We start from the raw sequence: 20,519 nt of genomic DNA, 5'->3' as shown, positions 1-20,519 counted from the left end.
ATGACATCTTTACTGCCTACTACTTGAACATTTGCCGCCCCCCGTCCGCTCTCCGGGAATTCACCCAGAGCGCTCACCAGCCTAAACTCACTTTGGAAAACTAGGCGAGTTAGAGGCCCCACTTACTGTGCAAAATATGAAGATGGCAGTTATAGGATTATCCTCCAGTAAATCACCTGGGCACGACGGTTTCGCCACCAAGTTTTAGAAAATGTTGGAAGGCACATTAGCTCCCAGGTTCCTTTGCCTTTATGAGGCTACGTTTTCACCCGTCATCCTTCCCTGCCCCCTCAGAGAGACCTCCATAGCATCACTGTTGAAGCCAGGCAAGGACTAGGCATGGGTGGTAAACTCCACACTGACGGCAGGGTTCAAAGAGTTTTGCCCACTCTGTGCTTTGCTTTATAGCGCGGAGTTCGGCCAAAACCTCTGCCAACCACAACATGGCGAGGTTTTTTCTTGCGTACAGCTTGCCAACATTAAGTTGGCAATTGAGGAAAAACGAGAGCTAGATCACTTCCCGGCGTAATTTCTCAAAGTATGCAGTCGCGGCAGGTCACTACCGCTCACGTTGAGAAAGTTGCTGCTCGCGTTGCGAAAGCTGCCACTCAAGTTGAAAATCTACTTGAGTGGCAAAAAGAAGTAGCTTCCTCTGTCCCACCACGTGGTGCCATTTTTGTTGATTTTACAGCTCCTGGCGGTAAAAATCAGCGCGAGCAGCATGATGGACCGGAATTCTGCTGCTCCCAGAACTCTACGGAATCTTGCAGAGTTTTTAGGTAACTCTGCAGAACCTGCAGAGTAAAACTCCAAGAGTTCTGCCCGCCCCTAGTAAGGAGCCCCTGGAACCAGTGTCGTTTTGCCCTATTACAATACTGAATTTATTTGATAAAATCCTGAATATGGCACCAGCCTGTAGACGCCAACAGGTCCTGCCCGGACCAGGGTCTATTGGAAAGCATAGGAAATTAACCTACACACCAGATTTAGTAATGAGTGCTGTGACCTAACATAAATATGTTACTTGGTAATTAGTATTCAATGAAGTATGCCTAGAAAGTGAGCGAATCGCATTGCTACATATAAAGGTATCCTAATGGGTGATGCATGATAAATCTAGAAGACATAAACATTGGCCATGTTTAACTATCGTGGTGTGGAAGTTTTCGATAAAAGTTATGAACATTATAGTTTTGTATGCCATTGTAATGCATTAAGTTGAAACCCCGGTACACTGTGGGTGGGGATACCTGTCCTGTGCAGCTAGAGGAAACCTTTGATGGGATAAGGATATTATGAATAACTGTATATAGGCATTATATGATCTGACAATGATGAAAGAAAATGAATTTATGTTATAACCTTTGACAGAAATAGGAATATGTTGATTAATTGTATGTAGACATTAGTAGATTTTATAATGAAAAAAGTAAACGTATCCATGTGGTAACACTGAGTTTGTGTTTTTATATAGGAACAACTGTTTTTTAAATATATGTCTGAAGGAGAAATTAAGTTGTCCTGAAGAAGGTGATTTAAAATTTTGGGGCACCCACTGAAACACCTTGATGCACAAGTGGAACTAAATATGGCAGGCATTGACACACAGTTGATGTTGACTGTCTGGAGATACTAAGGGGCTTATTTATGGCCCCTTGTGTCACATTTGCGCCGCTGGTGTGTCACGTTTTGTGATGTACCAGTGGTGTAAAAATGAGCCTTGTTGCACCATATTTACAAAGTAAGGCATCTAGGTAGATGCATCACTTTGTAAACCTCTGTGCTACATTATACCTGCACCAGGTATAGTGTATGCATGGGGGGCGTTCTGACTCAAGAAAGAGTCGTAGAAGGGACGCAGTGAAATCTATAAGATTTCACTGCGCCACTTCTAGGACACAAATGCGTCAATAAGACTGACGCAGACACATTTCACATGGGACTTGCCCTTGTGTAATGACCCATTGCTGGAGTTGCGTCACTTTTGAGACACACTCAATGCGTCATTTTTGCGCCTACAGATACGTCAGAAATGCTGACGTACCTGTAACTTCTTGCGACATGATGCGTCATACTGTAAAAATGACGCATCATTGGTGTCGCAAGGAGGGTGCGGTGAAAAATGACGCATCGCTGTTTTCAAGCGGCGATGCGTCACTTTTCATAAATGAGACCCTGTGTGTCTTTAATAATGACCAAAGCATATTAGTATTTTTAAAGACAGATGTGTTTGTCTCATGTTTTCTCCCTGTTTGTAAAACTTTGTGATTTTGCTTTTTAATAGATGCTATTATATTAATATTCCAAATTGTTTTTAAATTGCTGCTATATTTTGTGTGAAAAACCTACAGGTCCCATTGTGTTACACTCAGATGAATTCCTACAACTGTTTCTCGTGATGGGCATGACTTTTATCCAATAAAGCATTGAGGATCCTTTTGACTCTACACTGGAGTGGTCTCAAACGTCAGTGGGGGTCTGTTAGACCTTGCATCATTTGCGTGAGTCTCCCTTCCATTTTGATAGATTGCCTCCTCTGTTTTGATATGTTTTTGCTGGTTATATGCTGTGGGCACTGTGCCACTGCTAATCAGTGCCACAGTGCAAGTGCTTCCTAGGTTAATTTATGTACTTATTGTTATTCCATGATTGGGTTATTTGACTCATCTGTCAGTCCCTAGTACAGTGCACCATGTGTGTCCAGGGCTTGTAAATCAAATGCTGCTAGTGGGCTTGCAGCACTGGTTGTTCCACCCACAGAAGCAGCTTGTAAAGTGTGTCTCAGGCCTGCCATTGCAAGGCCTGTGTGCAGTCTAGCACTGCCATGTCGACTTGACCACGTGCACCCACTTGCCAGTCCCCAAACCTTCCCTTTGCTTCATGTTAGACACCCCTATGGTAGGTCCAAGGGCAGGATGCATTGTAAGTAAAAGGTAGGACACGCTCTGATGTGTGTGGCATGTTCTAATAGTGAATTACAGCCATTTTCGTTTTTCACTATTGAAGGATACCTGTTCTCATAGGCCAGAATGAGCAGTTAGATTATTGCATTCTGATAATCCTAACTGACTCAGGGAACATGGTAGAAATTCGAATTTAGTATGCCTGAACTCAGAACAATAAAATACATCTTTTAGTAAAGTTGATTCTAATATTCTGTGTTTGAAAATACCACTTTTAGAAAGTAGGTATTTTCTTGCCTAACTATCCAGGCCTGCCTCTGCTGGGTTGTGTATTCCTTGTCTGGGTTTGTGAGTAACAGGGATTGGGGATTCCAGGAGACAGGCTGGGGTAGCCCAGTGGTGAATTGAGAGATCTGCATCTAGATGGGAGGGAGGAGTTACACCTCAGACCTGAATAGAGCTGGGCCTTCCCTCTATAATGCTGGCTCCACCTCCTGTGGCTATTCTAATGTCTCTGCCCTGTACTGTGAAAGGAGAGCAGGAATCATGTCAACAGAGTGCTCCAGAGCTGTATCTTTCCTCCCCTGTGCTGGCTCCACCTCCTGTGGGGCGGCTGATGTCTCTGCCACAGTGAAAGTAAGAATAGAGTCATGTAAACAAAGTGCTTAGGAACTCGTTTGGACTAGGCAGAGGCCTCTCTGCCTTCAGAGAACAAAGGATTTTGGGGTATAAATATTGGGATCCTGATCCCAAGAAATTAGGTCACTTCTGGACAAGAAACCTTTCTGCCAAGGAGAAGACCCAAGGAAGCTGCAGGAGTTGTACCACCCCTCTGACAGTGTGCTGTTTGCAGGGTTAGCCTGCAGTGGTGGTTTCATTGCCAAGGGAAAGGAACTTTGTAAGGAGTTTCATCTACAGAATATTCTCCAAGGGCTTGAACTGTGCTTGCCTCCTGCCAAAAGACTTCACCTCCAGCTCCCCACTAATTTCCTTGCTGGGAATTCTGACTCCAGACACTTGCATGCCGCTGGGAGCTGGAAGCGCGAAGCATCGAGAAGAAGCGTGTCGCCCCCGCAGCTGAAATCGTCGCATCGCCGGATAAGCGAGCCTTCGCCGTATCTCCCTGGAAGCATGTTGTTGTATTTGCTAGGGCTTATTATGTTCCTGCTATGGAACTTCCCTATTGTCATGGGGCTTATGATGTTCTAGTTCAGTAAATTGCCAGTTGGTGTTTCCCTGTGCCAGTGTATGGTGCGGTGGCTCGTTGCTCCGTGAATAAACACACCAACCAAAATATCCTCTGATTCCTGTTATTTATTTGACACCTACAACACATGTCTTCATTGAAGCTGCCTCCTGTCGCATCACCGGAGAAGCGTGACGCCATCGTGAGAGTCGCCATCGCATCACGGAGAAGCGTTTCGCAGGGCCTGTCGCGGCTCCAAAGTCAGAGTCGTCGCAAGGCTGCCAGGGCGTCATCGCATCGTCATCGCATCACCGCATCAAGCGCGCCATCTTCTCGCATTGCAGTAGGATCATCGCATCGCATCAAGTCGCCATCTTGCGCACCACAACGGGCACGCAGGCCGAGAATCTACGCATCACCTCAGCACCGGTAAGGATCACAACACATCCCTTACTCTGCGCAAGCATTGAGGCACAACGCATCATCTCCCCCGGATCACGGAACCGACGCATCTCCCCTTTTTTGAGCCTTTTGTTTACCTTGCGTTATGCATCCTGGTTCTTTGCTGAGAACTTTGTCGCATTTACCATCAACTTGAACTAAGCAACTTTAATCATCTTTTAAGTAATCCTATGTGTAGTATTGTGGATTTTTGTCGTTTGTGGTCTTGTGTTTAAGTCTATATAAAGAATACTTATTTTTATAAAACCTGTGTTGTGTCCATCTGTAGTGTTATCACTGTATTACTGTGTATATTCACAAATGCTTAACACACTGCCTCTGAGATAAGCCTGTCTGCGTGTGCCAAGCTACCAAGGGGGGGAGCACTGGTTACGAAGGAGTGTAATCCCCTTATCCTGAGTTAGAATTAAGGGTCCCTATTTGGACAAAGGTCAATACCATTGCCAACTAGAGACCCTCAGATCTAACAGGGTCAAAACAAAGTGCTGGATGAGGTTGAAAGGTGAGAGCTGTGAAAGTTTGCAGTAGTTGTTGTATCTTTTGTAATGAGCCCAAGGGGGAGATTTGTCTGACTTAAGAGTTTACCTTAGATATTTCACAGCTGTCTTACCTCAGTCACTTCGGTCCTGGTGGAGTTTGGCTGGGTGCCAGGGGTAACAGTCAGCTGGAATACATCCTGCCTGTTCCCTTGTCTGTCAACAGTCACACCCAATGTCGTGGACCTCAGAGAGTGCCCCATTCAGTGGAAACCTAATGTAATCCGCTACCTGGGTGTTCAGATTTACCAAGCTCCCCAAGACCTGCAAGAGGGAAATCTATCAGCAGTGGCTGCCTCCGTTCGCTCCCAGATCCCCTTCTGGACTTCACTCTCTTTATCAGTAATGGGTCGGGTGGCCCTTCCCCAGGTTCTGCATCACGTCACAAACATCCCAATCCTACTTCCTAGATCATTCTTCCGGGATCTTCACATCCTCCTGGGATACCTTTGCGGGAACAATTTATGTAGGTGGGTATCGCTGGCCAAGTTTCAACTCCCCGTGAAATGTGGGGGTCTAGGGGTTCCCAACTTTGAACATTACTACTTGGTAGCCCAACTTCAATGGTTAGCCTATTGGCTGGAGGTCCGCTGTATGGAAGACACAGGGTCCATTGATCCGCCTATTTCCAGAGATACCTTATGCACACTAAGAATTGCCTCCCCATGACTTACCCCTTCTCCCAAGGGTGGCCTTCAAATGCTTAACACTGGTACAGCACTCAACTGTCCCTGTATGCCCCAGCGATCTCCTAGCTGGGCTTCCCGATGCAGATAGGCCACCTTTTGCAGTGGCTGGCGGTGGGAGGAGGCTGGACTAAACACTGTGGATGACCTCTGCAGGGATGGCCATTTAATGACATTCAAAGAATTGACTCAACAGCACGCACTCCACAAAGGTCAGTTCCTTCTCAACACTTCTCTTAGAAGGATGATTGATGAAACCTAGGCAACACAGAGGGTGGAGCCAGTCGTGCATCAATTACTCCAAAAGCCTCATACTGTGAATTCTGGCAGCAGACAGATTGCATGGCTCACTACAGCTCTCCTTAATCATATACAAATGTCCCTCAAGCCCCTAAGGAAGACCTTAGAGTCAGGATGTGGCTGACAACTCCACAACAAGGAGTGGGAACAGATCTTAGCTTGTCCATTTTGAGTGTCTCACAATTCCAGGCTGAAGCTGATCCAATTTTGTATCCTCCACAAGGTCTACCTGTCCACCAAGCGAACAGTATCTCCCCAGGCGCTCCCGATATTTGTGTCAGATTCCAGAGGTTGACCTGAAGCACATAATGCATGAATGTCCCCAGCTGAGATAGTATTTCACAATAATCTTGACTCAGTTGAAATACATTATAGGAATTCCCAATATTTCCTCATGGGAGGTGGGAGCACTGGGAATATATGTCAGGCCAGACAAGCATAAAGTTACAGCTCAAATTCTATATCTTTCCCTGATCTTAGCTAACTATTACACAGCCCTGGAAGTCAGCGATCCCTCTGAGCCTGGACCACCGGCGGACGCTGCACACCCACTGGGCCAAAGCTGAGGCAACTGCCCTACGCCGTGATGACTCCAGGGGGCTGCATCATTGCCCATTGGCTCCAGGGTGGAAAGAGCTGCTCTCCGAACTGATTGACTCACCCTGAGTTTCTCCTCAGAAACTGAGTTAACTGACCCATAAACAACAGCATATACTGCGAACAGCTCCTCAGCTAGTGGTCCACCCATTCCCACTCTGGAGTGGAGGGGTTCATGTCCAACTTTCAAAGATAACATGGTTCCACCAGCACAAGATCTCTATACTCCCTTCTCTTCCTACGCACCCACTGCCCCCATCATTCCCCACCCATACAATGTCATCTCAACACAAAATAGCCCACTACCTCCTTATACGCTTGCACATAGGCATATAGTTTACATTGCTTTTTATGGCAAACGTACATCTTTCTTAATCGACATGCTTGTCCATGAATAAAATCTACTGTTTGGACCCTGACCCAGAGAGAGAATGCTTTCTATTTAACAAAATCATAATCTTTATAACAATAAATCACCCCATGTTGTCCTTCGCCATGGCAGAAAGGTTCCTACTAAATAGTAATCCACGAGATTATAGTTTAGAAGGTAGCCATCTAAAGTGTAAGCCACACTGAGCTCCTTCTATTGTGGTGGGTGTCATTCACTTTACTTTGCTTTTAGTCCAGTTGATTCTATAACACAAGAAGATGGAGAAGGTATTGATGAAGTTCATCAGGGCTGTACTGGTGGTATCTGGGCTGCTTTTTGTGAGCAGCATATTGTCTGCATGCAACATGAGTTTGAGTTGCCGGTTCCACTGATTTTGGGAGATGATCTTACAACTATAGCCAGGGGCTATAGAGCCAGCAGAAAAATCAACGGAGACAGGGTCACTGCAATGGAAATGGTTGCTTTATAAATTTCTAACAGGAATCCATCTTCCCCAGGGAGCTTGCCAGATATCGTTAGTTTAAATGCCTACGCTATTTTGGCGCCGGAGATCTCTCAATCCAGTGCCTCCTCAGATGTTGAGGCAGTTGTGGAATAGATAGTCCCACCATGAAGCGTCTTCTTGGACAGTGTATTTTGGTGACACAGACAAGTAAAAATTTGGAAAGAAGGAGGCAAATGTTTTAGTTAAAGCCAGTGTTGTGGGAGAATATTGCCCCCCAGAGTCCCCTGTGGCAAGGATGGTTGATTGCCAATCCTGTTTTCTGAGCTGTAAAGCTAGTAGTCTCACTGCTGTTCCTCCATGTTCATGCATTTTTCCTCTTAAGTGGGTCAAAACAGAGAAAATTGTGTTCAATTCAAATTTTTGAGTCCTCATTCTCTGTAGATTCTTATGCTGGGTGTTGATGTTAACAATACTGTAATTAGTATATTTCAGCCTTAGAGGCAATCTTCTTAAGCTCATCTTCATTACATGCCATAACTGAGTCTCTCATTAGCATGCCTTGCATATGCAATTTCGTTTCTGCCCACAATAGGTTCAGTGAAGGAACTGGGGCTTTACTGAGATCTAAATATTTTCCAAGTATTTCTTGTAGCCTTTTCTTTTCACCTAGCAGCTCGCATTGCAGCATATTAATTCTCTAGGTCCGTACTTTAGGATACAATATTTGAAAGTTCAGTAATATAAAAATTTGAGTGTGATCAGAGACACTACAACTTCTTTTCCGCCTGTGTGAACGCCAAGAAACAGGGCGCTATTCAATAGGAAAAAGTCCAATCATGCTTCCGAGCCATGTGCCAGTGAGAGTTAGGTATAGTCTTTCACTGCAGGGTGGAGCAGGTGCCAGTGATCCAAAATTCAGTGGTCTCCATCAATTCACAGAGTAGACCCCTTTCCTCGTTATGCTTTAGGTCGGGGCTGCCTCTTTTGACAATTATGTGGTCTGTCACCAGGTTCAACTCTCCTCTTACTATTACTTTGGCGTGTCCAAATTCTGTAAGCAAACTGCTTAAGGCAGAGACGAGGGCATGTTTCGGGCCACTGGGCCATAGACAGATCCCACAATGGAGGCAGGGCCTTGTATAGCCAGTGTAGCAAATACATAGCATCCCACTGTACGTTTGTATTCAAACAGCAAGTAATGTGCATAGAACAGCCACTTAATATTTCCTGTAGTTTGAAGAGGCTCCCTATGTTATCATTTGAGCAATCTGAGCCTGCAAAGGAGAGCCCTTTGCCCACCATCTCCCTTTTGAATTTGTCAGACTTCACCTTTGAGAGGTGGGCCTCTTGTAAAAGGACAATGTCCTGGTTCTGAGTTGCAAGCTGTGAAAATGACTTTCTTTCTCTCGATATAATGGGATTGGCCATTCACGTCAAATGACCAAATGGTAAGATCCTTTTTCTCCAGCTAAGATTAAGGGATGCAAAAAGGGAGAAAAGGGCACAGGGATAAATGTTGCCCTGGTCTAAGTGTGTGCAACTTGGCAATTCGAATTCAGTAAACACAATGTACAGTTGGCAAGCTCATGGATCTACATCTATTTTGAGATGGGACATCTTATTTCCTATAATGATCAGTCCTCCTTTTTTTCCCCAGGTGAAAGGGAGAAAAAAAAGGTGGAAGGGGGACTTTAGATCATGTGAATATTAGCTTTGGTGCCTGTGTGCGACATCTGACTCAAACTCAGACTGAAGAAATCCTCACCATGTGCGAAGTCAAATACAATGTCAGCTTAATTTACCACCATAGTACCACACTTTAAAAGGATAATCATAAAATATAGCATAGTATGTCTTCAGTGGGTATCAAGATTTGTCTCTGTCTGTGACCAGCAGGGGAACATCACTCTAACTATGTCTGTGATTAGCTCTATGTTGAGGCATCTGTTCTTTTGTAGTATTCATTGGTGCATCCAGGGGTGGTGATCTGTTCACATATCTGTAGCTCATGACTCCAGGCACTCCCAACACCTTTTCCAGGTCTTCCGCATAATTAAACTTTCTAGTTTTACCATCAACGTTCACCAACATCGTTGCTCGGTCCAATAAACCGCATCTAATGTCATGTTTCCTGAGGGGACGCTGCAGTGCCAAAACATTTTTTTTCAAAGGGTGTGCACCTCCTAGGAGAAATCCACTGTGAGGAGATTCTATATCTTTTGTACATACATGGCCCATGTTTTTTGGCTTTTTGCAATACTGCCCTTGCATGTTTTTGCGGTAAGAGGTTGACAATTATTGGTCTGAGAGTATTGCTAAGGGATGTTTTCCACATCGATATTCTGTGCCCCCTCTGACATTCCAGAATAGGATAAATTGCAGTCCCAGTAATGTGGGTATAAATGTGGAGAAGAATCTAAGGATGTCTTACCATTCCTTTGTTTTTGGGACTCCAATGATTCTAACATTGTCACACTGGCTTCTGTCCTCAATGTCCATCAATTTCTTTAGCATATTACGCATTTCAAACCTCCAATCAGGTGTTTCCAAAACGTTGGCATTTGGGGCATCTTTTCTTTGGCTGATTTCTCGAGTTGGGACCACATAGTGGGAATTTTCGCCTTGAGTAATTTCTTTGTTGGTCTATGTCATGGAAAGCGCCACTGTCAAAATTGAAAGTTGGATGTTTTTGAGCTTCAACATAATAGAGTCCAGCGTCACTGAAGGCATGGTCGAAGACATTCTCGATGTCTGTTTTTACTAGTGAGAGATTCAGAATACAACAGCTGGCCAAAAGTTTTATTCCCTGATATTGGGAAATGTGCCAGTAAGGGCTCCCCGGTTTGTGCATGGAGTAGGGGAGAGTACAACTACTAGTCTGTGGCGGGGCAAGGCGTATGTTGAAAAATTATTTTATTCTGAGCTCTTTTCTCTTGAGCAAAAGACACACAGATGATGGACGGAATGCAGATCAAATCAAACATTCAACCCCAGTCAAGACATCTGGGTTAAATCCATCGTTCTTTTGCTCACCATCCACCAAAGTTTAGACCCAGCCATATTCAAATAAGTCTTGACCATGTTTCTTATGGGAACAGTCCAGCCCAAAGTTGCCAAGGCAGGTCCTCCCTGGACCCGAAACAAGCATCCTGCGACCGGTTTCGTAGCATCACCCCATATGAGCCAGGCCAGCTTGAAACCAGTGGCACAGTGAGCAAGGGACCCACGTCTGGGCATACCCAGTGGACTTGGAGTGAGAAAGCAAAAGACACACAGATGATGGGTGGAATGCAGAGCAAATCAAACATTCACCCCCAGTCAAGTGATCTAGGTTAAACCATGCCACCCCAGTTTAGGCCCAGACCCTGTTCCTTATGGGAACAGTCTAGCCCAAACTGCCAAGCTAGGTCCTCTCTGGACCAGAAACAAGCATCCCGGAAAGGTTTGGGTATCACCCCTCATCAGCCAGGCTAGCTCGGGCTGGACTGTTCCCATGGGGAAAAGGGTCGAGACTGCTTTGCATATGGCTGGGTCTGAACTAGAAATGCATGGGGAACAAAAAAACGATATATTTAGGCCCAGATCTATGTACTGGGGTGAATATTTGACATTGTGCAGCACACTATCCATCAATTGTTCTTTTTACTTTTTCTCTCAAGGGTATGCAGTCTGGTGCAGTACGGTCGAAACCTGCTTTTCAGGTACTATCCCTCTCAATCATGCTGGAATAGAATTTGATGAGTCCCCAAATAATACTCTAAACACTGTCTTTGGGGTCAGCAGCTCAGGTGCAGTTCCCCCTTGCCTTCAGGAGATGTGAATATGTTTACATTAAAAAACACTATAGTAGGCCAGGAGATAAGTACGTGATTTTGGCACACAGGGGGTGCATCAGCCCTGCATGACTTTCCCAGTCCAAGATGGCGTTTCACAGTGCACCGGCTGGTCACCCCACTGTGATCCAACTACCATGGGACAGAGTGATTTTCCATGGTGCTGGCATCATCTCAGCATCCCATAGCAGTGAGGGTTCTCCACATGTATTGTATTGTATTGCTACTTGTTGAGCGCGGCTGTCACCCCAAGGGTATCCGGGCCACTAGTGCTCAGTCTCTTGGTGCCTCTCGGTGCTCAACAGGTCTGGGAGGCTGGCTGCCTGTGAGACAGCTCTGGAAGCACCATCACCTCTCAGGCTTGTGTTTGAGTCACAGCAGGAGAGCGACTGCCCCACAGATTCCAGTCAGAGGTAGGGAGACCTCGAGAACATGTCGTCTATTGCCTTTAGCGTCAGGCTTCCTCCAGGCCCCTCTGTCTCGTACCATTGTGACCATGGTTCTTTACAGCACTCCTAGCCATATCACACTCCATCACTGTACCTGACTATGAAGCCATAAAAAATCCCATGATGTAAGGACTTTCAATAGTTTATTCAGCCGTAGTGAGTGCAACACACAAGGAGCTACTCTAGGGAGGCACCGCCACCATTCCCCTTAAGGCGTAACTCCACCCCAAACAGTTCTCCCCTGAGTTACCTTTCCGGCGTAGATATTTCCATCTCTACTAATGCACTAAAATAGCTCTCATTGACAGTGGAGTGCACAAAAGACTGTTTTCTAAAATTAAACACATTTTATGTGTAAATATCACATACTTTCCAAATTAAGTTTAATGTGTTTCCATGTTGCTTTCCCTTGTATGTGCTAATAGACCACTCTGTTTTAATTCAGTAGAAAGCTGTGCCAATATCTCCTTTGGTTCCTGTCTGGAAATCACATGCCACATGCCACAACAAAAGCATTCTCAATTCCACTAACACATTTTCCGTATGTGATTCCTGAAGGATACTTCGCTCTCCTCTTTTAATTGATTCTGGTATAGTCAGTTGTTAGTTGTTTTCCTATGCATTCAATATACAATCACATAATGGCTGTCTCAGTCACAGCAGCGTCCTCTGCGTAAGCTCGGCTGTCTAAAACTGTGGTTTGGGCAGGATGGTACAGCACAGAAACAACAGTAACACCTCTTTTGTGTGTGAAAAAAGACACAATTAATGAACATATGTGCATCAGAGGTAAATAAACCCTGGCACATGCCATACACCCTACCCCCAATACTTCCCTAGACATTAACACATCGTTGCATAAACTCTTACAGAATAGGACATTTAACTTTTGCAACAATTCCTTCCACCACATGCCTTCTTTTCCAACCAGTTAATTTACATGAAATGCAATTGCTTCCTGAAACACCTTTTCTTCACCTGCCATTTTGCGAAAGAGTGACCACAGGTCCATACCTCAATGTAACCCTTCAGAAGCCCGACACAGAACTTGAAAAACAATCAGCAAGAAACTGCTAGGAAAGCTACAAGAACAACTGGGCCCTAATATAGCATAAAAAAATGATTTTCATTTCACTCAATTCCTAATCTCCTCCTGAGAACACCCTCTCATATCTGTTTCAGTCATCAGGTCTTTACGAAATTAATGTGTGCCGTATTCGGCTGACTGAAGACCCAATAATTGTAATGACTTTCATAGCACTGCAAGTAACTGTGAAACCATACGTCATGCACCATTCTCTTAACTCAAAACCCTTTCTCCTTGATCCATTAACTTGGGCCCTGAACTTCTTCCGCCAGGTCCCCATGCGAACTTTCCAATCAGGATAAGATCTCAACACAACCCTTTTTTCACACCTCTCCTATCATTCTTAAAACTCCATAGCAAGGTTACATTCATATCCTTAGTAAGTATTGGTGCAAAATCCGTTCCGCTTGCGAAATTGACGAAAAATTCGCTAACTCGCTCACAGGCGGATTTTTGGGGGGGGATGACCAGCTCACTCAAGGGACCAAAGTTACAGGCACACACAGTCACTGGAGGCAAATCTTCTGGCCCTTTACGCAGCTGCAGTGTAGGAAAAGCACTATACATTTACCCAACGAGGTAGCACTTACTGCTTAGCCAGTAGAAAGTACTCCAATTGAGTAGAGGTATGGCACAACCGGTAGCATCATTGTGGATAAATATGCAGGCAGGATTTATTCTCTGGGTGGATCGGTGGCGGACTCCAGAAAGGACGAAGGCTCTGTGGATGACTGCAGGACAATTTATTACGATCGGCCCACTGATGTCCAGTGCCCACATCTTCGTCTAAAGTGATATATATAATATCATATCCAGTGGACATTGGAATTTAATACAGATTCGCTTGATCTATAAATATTTTTCTACTACGTGGCAATACTGATCCAAATCCACACGGATTCTACATCACCCACATTTTATAGCTTCCGAGATCTAATAAAAGACTCGGCCAAATTATACAACAAGCCTTTACAAAGACATCATTCTCATGGAAAGGCACCATATAGACTCCTGATGTGGATTACAGAATGAAAAGCATTGCTTTTGAGTAAACAAGTCCTGAAGAAGTCCCAGTGGGACGAAACGCGTCGGCTGTACGGTGTTAATGATTGAAAATAAAGACTTTTTGAAAAAACAAGAAAAATATCACCTTTCCGCGATTCATTAATAATACTGTGTCTTGAAGAAAATTGTGGTGCACCTTTGCGGTTGTTTTTCTGTATTTCATTCCCTAGGGAATAGGCACAGTAACGGTGGGTGCCATGCAGTGTGCACACAAACCGCTAGTGTAATTTGAGGGGATTATACATTTGTTCGGGGAGAAAGGAAGTCAGGTGCTGTTAGTAGAAAGGGTCCATCGTCATGCTTTACTTAGGATTTATTCTGGCACGATGCTTCTGTCACAAAAATTAAACCTCAACAGGAAGCACTTACAGATATGAGCAGGTGCCCGAGTTGAAGCTCTAATTCAATCGCACATTATAATGAGCCCAAACAACTAGTGAGCACGGTCCAGGTGTGCTTCCTCCCCATATCTACCGCCTACAATTAGATGTAATTCTTGATGGAGGTCTTTGAATCCACGAGTTTCTCGAGCGCAATCCCCGTGTACTTCCTGTGACCAGGAGGCTGCTTTCTTCTCATCTGCTGCTCTGATCGGCCTCTGACCCTTTATAAACAAGAGGCATGTGAACTCACATAGAAGCCCCGCCCGTTTGGCCCCGCCACACACACACTAGGGTATGCAACGTTTTCCCGCCGTTTCCTCACTATGATGAATAGCTCACTCGAGGGACCTCGGCGCCTGTCGGCGCGGTGGCAAAATTACAGACACACGTCACTGGAGACAACTCTTCTGGGCCTTTACGCAGCTGTAGTATAGCAAAAGCATTATAAATTTACCCAACGAGGTAGCACTTACTGATTAGCCAGTAGAAAGTACTCCAGTTGAGTAGAGGTATGGCACAACCGGTGGCATCATCGTGGATAAATATGAAGGCAGTATTCATTCTGGCACGATGCTTCTGTCACAAAAATTAAACCTCAACAGGGAGCACTTACAGATATGAGCAGGTGTTGAAGCTCTAATTCAGTTGTGAATTATAATCAGCCCAAACAACTAGTGAGCACGGTCCAGGTGTGCTTCCTCCCCATATCTAACGCCTACAATTAGATGTAATCCTTGATGGAGGTCTTTGCATCCACGAGTTTCTCGAGCGCAATCCCTGTGTAATTCCTGTGACCAGCAGGCTGCTTTCTTCTCATCTGCTGCTCTGATCGGTCTCTGACCCTTTATAAACAAGAGGCATGTGAACTCGCATAGAAGCCCCGCCCGTTTGGCTCCGCCACACACACACTAGGGTATGCAACGTCTCCCCGCCCTTTCCTCACTATGATGGACAGCTCACTCGAGGGACCTCGGTGCCTTTTGGCGCGGTGGCGAAGTTACAGGCACACATGTCCCATATTTGTGCAAATGACAAAAAAATCTGCGAGTTTGCAGGAAAATCTGCGGACTCGCAGATTTGTTTGCCATTTCGCATGAATTCGCGGACCACGAATCCGCAAAATTTGCCCATACCTAATCCTTACATCAAATACATTGGCTAGGCACAAACCATGCTTGTCCCTTATCCCCAGTATCTTGAACACCGTAAGGCCCCAAGAAATTACTAGAACATCAACAATGAGAAGAGCAATGTGTATGTAGTGTCCAAGCATACTGCCAAACCCTTCTCAAAATCCGCAATGTCAGAGGTCTCTGCACCCTATCACTTTCTTTTCCCCCCTGTGCCTATCCCTCTTGTATTCTCCTCCCCATCTCCCCAGCTGACACCTCATACCTCCACAACATCTTCCCAAAAAAGGCCAATCCAGCTAATTGTCGCTCAAAGTTTACTGCAGACATTCCTTTCCTTTTCATTATCATGGTAAACCTAACTACATCATCTAATCTTTGTTCTAATACAGCATCCTCCAAATATCTTCCCTGTTCACCAGTCACTAGGAATTCATTCCATGCTTGACCACATGCCTTCTTTTTAGATGCAGCTAACAAACCTTCTATAATTCAACTTGCTACTCCTGTGCCCCACAGTTCCTCCGGCAGATGCCTCTACATGTTGTTCACATCTGGTTCCAACCCACGAAATCTCTGCCACTGTGAAGGAGACAAATGTCACTGTTCACAAAGGGCACATGCTTTTCTCTGAACACAATGTTGTGGTGCAGGCATTCCAACACAAAAACTTGCAATAATTGCAAAATGTTAAGATCCTGCACAGACTGTCCATTACATATGTTCACCAATGCCATGTTATCTACATTGAACAACACCCTCTTGTTCTGAAAAAGCTCACCCCAGAGAATGACTACTACCACCAGCTTTCCCTCATTGATGCTGCTTAGATATGGCTCCTGCTAAGAAAGGGGGTGAGAAGAAGAAAGGCAGATCTGTCATCAATGAGGTGGTTACCAGGGAATACACCATTAATGTGCACAAACAAATCCATGGAGTTGGCTTCAAGCGGTTAAGGAAATATGAACTCCAGATGTGCGCATAGACACCAGGCTGAACAAAGCAGTTTGGGCTAAAGGAATCAGGAATGTTCCATACCGCATGCGTGTCCGCCTATCCAGGAAACGCAATGAGGATGAATATTCACCCAACAAGCTATACACATTGGATACTTATGTACCAGTCACCACATTTAAAGGTCTCCAGACAGTCAACGTTGATGAAAACTGAAATTATCCTGTGTTGAAATACCATCAGTGAAAAAAAACTCCAAAAAGATATTGCTATGCTGCTCCTGGATCCACGCCTTTGGCCAGTGCTCAGCACACCGCCTTCCTTGCCAAAACTGACCGAAGTCTGCTGCTACTGCGGCTCCTGCTGCACTTAAAAATATTTCCATGGACCACTCTGTATACTTCCTTAAATCCACAATGAAATGTCATTGAAATCTGACAAAAATATTTCAACACCTTCAGGTCAGCCTTCACCCCTGCTGACATGTGGACTCTATGATGAGGCAATGTTGAACCACACAGGGCCGGACCCAATCTTATGCAAAATATCCTACCAGCTCTTACTGTCCTGCAAGCAAAAGTCAAGTAACCTAGGAGAATGGGTGTGCTGATTTTTTCGTTTGCCTCGCACAATTGGCAGAATTTTGGTCACTCCGAGTTACTCTTTTACGCAGAATTCTGGCTATATTCCACCAATCGCAGTGTGGCAGAATTTGTTTCCTGGTATGCTCCAGAAAATGCGGAGCTAGCGAGCGAGATTTGGCATGCCCTAGTGGAATTTTCTAACAAGGACAGTTGTGAGCGGTCATGGTCAGAGGTTTGTCTTTCTAGTAAATTTGCTGCTGCTAGAGTTTATGTTCTACTTGAGCGTAAGAAGTGTGAGTTGCATGTTTGCCACCCATTGGCGGAACTCTTCGGAATCTCGCTGAGTTTCTATGTAACTCAGAGGAATTCCGTGGATTAAAACTCCATGAGTTCTGCCTACCCCTACCTAGGAGTACCATCACTTTCTTTTTCAAAAACATAGCGTCCAGCTGCTGTAGTAACTTCTCTTTCTCTCCTTGGGATGACCTTCCTTCCATAGCTACTGTGTCTAGCACCGCCCCAAAGAATGTCAAAACTACATCTGGGCCATTTGTATTTCTTGCTAAAGAAGAACCCCTGTGTCTTGTACCAACTGCTGAGACATCTTAAGCATTTTGCCAAAGTAACAAAACAATACCTGATCCACAAAGAAAAAAATCATCAAGCTAATATCTGATTGTCACCACACTGGATTGGAAAGTGAATATCCATTTCTGGAAGGGGATGAACTTCTCAAAAAGCGCACATGACACTGAACAACCTATTGGTATTGTCTTGTCCATGATAAAGTTTCCCCCAAACTGCATTCCAAGCAGCTCAAAATCATCAGGATGGACAGACAACAAGCAAAATGCAGACTTAAGGGGTAGATTTTCAAACAATTTGCGGTGGGTTAGCATCACAAAAGTGAAGCTAACTAACACAAAGTGTTTTTTTACCAATTAATTTCCAGCGCAAAACCTGAGTTCTATACCAATTCAATTGAATCATCCACAGTGGCATAGTTCACACAGCTAAACTTATCTGGCATAAAGTTAATTGGCTGCCCCTTCAACCACTACAGATGCTGTATGAGTCAAAATTCCCCTTGCTCTTTCTTAAACACAACGTCAATGAGTGAAATAATCAAATTTCTCCAACTGACAGGGGGACCAGCCAGTTTCCCTTCCTTCATCTCGTTCCTGACTTTTCCCAGCACCACCTCTGGATGTTCTTTTACTGACCACAGATTTTATGCCCATCTCAGCCTTCTCACACCTTTGTAACCCAGATGAAACCAAATTGAAAACATATAATAAGAGTGTAGTATCCTGTTTGTTCACATACAAACTCATCCAGTACTGCGGACGCTCCAGCCTATCTGACATAGCAGACTTTTCTGAGCTAGTTCTGACTTCCTCTTTCTTGTCCCCCTTACATTGTAAACTCCCTCTTGCCCACCCTGAACCCCCCATTTTGTATTACATTGTGTGAGGGAGTGCCCTCCATTATACTCAGAACACGCATGCCTAAAGCAGGAGTATTCCCTGTGTCCGGCATCTTTAATTAATGCCCAACAAGCTCCAACTTGACAAGCCTGTCTTTTGCCTGCTCCTCCCACCCCAACGTGAGTGGGAAACCCCTGAAAGGGCTTATATATCACTGGCAAATGTGCAAAAGTCATAGGCGCTGGGCTGGTTGGAGCCATCCACTGCAAACAAATCCACATCCTCTACCAACCTATCTCTTTTCTCCTTGTCATACATCACACAGGTCATTTCCAAAAAGTAATTAGAGCTTTGCAAATTACATAAATGTATTTAAACAATTCCACTTGTTGCTCAGAGTACTTTTCACTGTAGAGGCTGGCATAGATTAGATAGCCTCTAATTAATTTTCTATAGTCACATGGATCCTTGGGAGTCTGGACAATTCAAATTCTTTGTCTATGGCCCGTCCGTTCACCTTCTCTTTTCTGTGTAGTGTCATGTTGTGCTGGTCACAGTCGGCGTATGAAACACAGGACAGCAGGCGAGTGTGTTCACTTTCTTTATTATTCTTGTGGGAGCGTGTCGCAGCACGTCTGTCCTCTTCGTCGTCCTGAGCTTCTCTGTCTACTTCCTGTCCCTACAGGATGTGGTGTCCAGTGACCTGGTCACTGCCCTATGACCCACAGGGTCCTAGTGCCCTGTCGTCGGTTGTCACCCTACAGTCAAGGCTACTTCATCTCCCCCTTTGTCACAAACAAATGTTTTTTCGTCACATGCACAAAGTCTTGGTACATCAGAGTTCTTCATTTTCGTCCCCCTCTTGTTCACATGCTTGCTGATAGCTGGGGAGAGAGAGCGAGAGATAGATAGAGAGAGAGAGAGAGAGAGAGAGAGAGAGAGAGAGAGAGAGAGAGAGAGAGAGAGAGAGAGAGAGAGAGAGAGAGATTCTTTGTTCTACATCTCTTCAATGAGTCTTTGTGGCGCTTCCTGCACATTCTGCTTGGTCTTGTCTCTCTGCTGGTTTCTTGCTCTCTGTTTTCCACTTTCGGTGGTGTTGCCACTGGCCCTTCATCTTCCACCTTGAGCTCCTTGAAATGGGAGCTGTTTCTCGTTATTCTTTGTTGGTCAGATGCTGCCGTCACCATTGATCCTTTTACTTTGGTCACTACTAGCGGATCCTTTGAAAATGGGCTGTCCGACTTCCGTTGTTGTCTCTGTCTCAGCACCACCAGGTCTCCTTCGTTTAACTGAGGTTCTGATGCGTGTCTCCTCTTATCAGCATATTCTTTCATTTTCCTCTTAGCTTCATGATCTCTTTCCACTATGTCACTTCGATCCGTGCTTACCTTTGCATCTATTTGAGGCAGTCTTGTTCTGCTTGATCTTCCCAACGCCAGTTCCGCTGGGCATCGACCTGTGGAGCTGTGAGGGGTGTTTCTGTAGTCTCTCAGCACTTGACATAGTGCTTGTCCAATCGATATTTGTGTCAGTTTTGCTCGCTGGATGGCTTTATTTATAGTCCCCATAAATCGTTCTGCCATTCCGTTGGCCTGTGGCCACAGGGGTGTTATCTTCCGATGCTTGATCCCCAAATATTCCATGAATCGACGGAATTCTTCCCCAGAAAATGGAGGGCCATTGTCCGTTTTTAATGTTTGTGGGGAGCCCCAGGCAGCAAATATGTTGTCTAACGCTGGTAATGTGGCGCTTGCTGATGTCGACGATATTTCTCTCACAATTGGGAATCTTGAGAATTCATCAATGACCACTAACAGGTACTTTCCAGTCTCTAGTGGTCCATAAAAGTCTGCTGCCAGCTCAGTCCATACTGCCGGTGGCAGTTGTGACATTTGCAATGGTGCTGGTTTGGAAGGCGGTCCCGTTACTTGACAGACATGACAGTGTGATACTTCTTCTTCCACCATGTTTTCCAGTCCTGGGAACCACACTTTTTCTCTCAACATCTTCTTTGTCGCTACAATGCCTCGATGCGGTTCGTGAGCTAGTTCAATTGTTCTTTTCCTTAGTCGGTAAGGTACCACAATTCTTGATCCTCTCA

The 20,519-nt window shown here is 44.9% G+C and overlaps 1 pseudogene; it reads left to right on the top strand.

Annotated features, from left to right (window-relative positions):
* The first annotated feature begins 16,285 nt into the window (after positions 1–16,285).
* On the top strand, positions 16,286–16,623 carry LOC147727530 (large ribosomal subunit protein eL31 pseudogene; annotated as a pseudogene).
* Positions 16,624–20,519: the final 3,896 nt, after the last annotated feature.

Source organism: Lissotriton vulgaris, chromosome 3_1 (assembly GCF_964263255.1).
Source record: "Lissotriton vulgaris chromosome 3_1, aLisVul1.2, whole genome shotgun sequence".
Classification (NCBI taxonomy): Eukaryota; Metazoa; Chordata; class Amphibia; order Caudata; family Salamandridae; genus Lissotriton; species Lissotriton vulgaris.
Note: the sequence above shows the minus strand (reverse complement) of the source record. Positions and strands in the feature narration are given on the sequence as shown.